Below are 2848 nucleotides of genomic sequence, written 5' to 3'. Positions count from 1 at the left end.
AACAGTATTGCAAGTGTGCAAGTACTGAATTAGAAGACTAGTAGTGAAGGTGATGTAGCAGTATTGAATTGGAAGTGTTTTTTCGTTCGTGTGAATCTCGGTGTGTTTGCAAAGAGGGAAGACATGTCTTTATATAGTTTTGAAAACAAGTAGTACATAGGCAAAGAGTGCACAAACATGGAAATAGCAATCAATTAGTGTCAATTAAGACAACTGGACTCCTTTAATTAAGGAGTCTAGTTCAAACGGCTAGTAAGGGCAGAATAAGGAAAAGAAATCAATTCAGTAAGGCTGATTAGGGCAAAGAAACCACATAGTGCATAAACAAGGCCAAATACATAGTGGGTAATTAAGGAAAGTTGAAATAACAGTGTATTTATAAAGTAAAAATAGGGCATCAGTTTGAAAATCAACCAAGAGGATCCCGGATCCAATTGTAATCATAGGGAATCCAAAGTAATTAAGGAAAGAATAATTCAAAAATTGGTACAGAATTATTGAAGGAATACAAAAGATCATGTATTTAAGGAAAACATCACAAGCATGGGATTTTTACACAAAAGGATCAAATAAACAGCCAGTAGGGTAAAGGAGGTTCAATCGAAGGAAAAAAAATCAGTGACAAATCATTAGCTTTATTAAAGGGATTTCAGAATCAATCACTTGGTTGGTGAAAACCTTTTTGAAAGAGGAATTTTTCATATATAAAGCACACAGATCAAACAAAAAAGAATCATTTACTATAGAAAAAGAGTTTAACACTGAAAGCCTCAGAGTCACAAGCAAAAGGGATTCAATTTCAATTACAGGCTCATAGTGAATCTGAAAGCCTAGGGTCCCAAAGTGGAACCCTAATACCAATTACCCAAAGAAGACCCCCAAATCCTAGGGTTTCCAATTGAGTCAGAGGTGAGAAACAGGTCATTGAAAGAGGCTCAGAATTCTCTTTCATAGACTTATGAGAGGCAAACACACACGATAGAAAGAACACTAATTCAAAGTCATGAGAACAAGTCTGAGAAAACTTGGGGTTGAATCTTATGCTTGTCAGGTCCACTCCTCCGTCTTCTCTTGCCTATCGTCCACTTCGGTGACTCCAACCCCGGAAAGATGATCTCTTCCACTAACCTCTTCCCTTAAACAAGTTCAGAAGAAAGAGATGATATGCATTTTTAAACAACAGTAGAGAAGATATGCTTAGCAGGAACACAAAAAAAAATCAGTAAGGTGAACAAAATCAAGGAGCTCAAACATAAACACATATAACAAAGAATAAGGAAAACAACACGGAAATCATGCAAGTACAAAAACAAGAGAGCAAACTCAAGCATAATAGAAAAGAAAGCATACAAGCCTAACATAGATAAACACACATGAATAGAGAACAGAAAAAATCAGAAAAAAATATTCGAAGAAATTTTCAGAAACCCTAAAAATCGAAATCGAACGATTTTGAAAAAGAAATTTGGGGAAAACCTTTAAAACGTCAAGTAAAGACCAGGCATGTCATAGATCTAAAGAAATAGACAAGTACAGAACCTCAGATGGCCTAGAGTTGCAGAGAAAACCCTAGAATGAGAAAGGTCTTGAGGAAAGTCGGATCCTGAGTCGAAGAGATTCATATTGATTGAATCATGCCGGAATAATGGTCGGAGAGGCCATAGATCTATAGATCTGAGACAGATCTAAAGAGAGCCATTGAAGTCGGTCCTCCAAACTTCGAGTAGCTTAGGTTTAACGGTGAGAGAGAGTGAGCACAGGCCATCCTAGCCTGGAGTGCCATGGATTCCGGTGGAAACATGGTAGAAACAGGTAGGAGATGGCTAGGGTTTCGGAGAGGCTAGAGAGAGTTTAGAGACGAAGAGTTCAAAGCCGGCGTCTTTGATACAAATGAATTAGGTTTATGTGGGTTTGTGAATTAAAAAGGAAAGAAAGAATCATGGCCGTGGATCAAAATGATCAACGACCAGGATTAAAGGGGAAGTCGGATGGGTTTAAAATCGGGTCAGGGGTCGGGTTAAAATTGAAATTGGGTTATTTTTGATTTGGGCGGAATTGGGGGTCAAATTGAGGCTAAAATTGAAATAGAAATGGGCTATGTGTTAAATAGCCAATTTTCCCCTTTTTATTTTACAAAAATAGTTAAAATGATTTTAAAAATAAATTAAAAGCACTGAACTAATTAATAATATATAAATATTAATCTAGAAATACTGGAAATGATTTTATAATTGTAAAATGCTGTCAATCGTAAAATAGGCTATAATTGTAATTATATGCAATTTAGCTTTAAAAATACTAAATAGATTTATAAAAATGTACAAAAATCACCTTAATTATATTTTGGTGTAAATGTGAGAAGAGAAATAAATTATTCACCAAAATGATAATTTTTGGAACAATTATTGGATTTTGTACGGCTAGAAATAGATAATAGATTGATTATAAAAATCTTTAAAAATTAGGAAAAATTCCAAAACCCTTGGGCATGCTTATATATGCATACACATGCTATTTTGAAAGTATTTTGTATATAAAAATATATAGGAAAAAATTGGGTGTCAACAGCTGCCCCTATTTACCCGGGAAGGATGAAAGAGTTGTCGGGTAAAGATATGATGGCCAATTTTGACCGGATGAAACGATTGAAGAATTTTGACCGAGCTCTGGTTCCTGAGCTGCCTACTTATCTGTGGTACTACAAGAATCAGGCCATATGTAGTTCAGGATCCATCGGCGGAATATGCCGATGGAGATTTTCGAAAAGCGGATGCGATGTCCAGGTTGGGAAAGATGGTCAGAGTCTGATAGGCTGCGGGAACTGGAGCGGGAATGTTCCTTCTGAGAC

The sequence above is a fragment of the Nicotiana attenuata genome, unplaced genomic scaffold (assembly GCF_001879085.1).
Source record: "Nicotiana attenuata strain UT unplaced genomic scaffold, NIATTr2, whole genome shotgun sequence".
NCBI lineage: Eukaryota > Viridiplantae > Streptophyta > Magnoliopsida > Solanales > Solanaceae > Nicotiana > Nicotiana attenuata.
The sequence above is the reverse complement of the archived record's forward strand: the minus strand, read 5'-3'. Positions refer to the sequence as shown.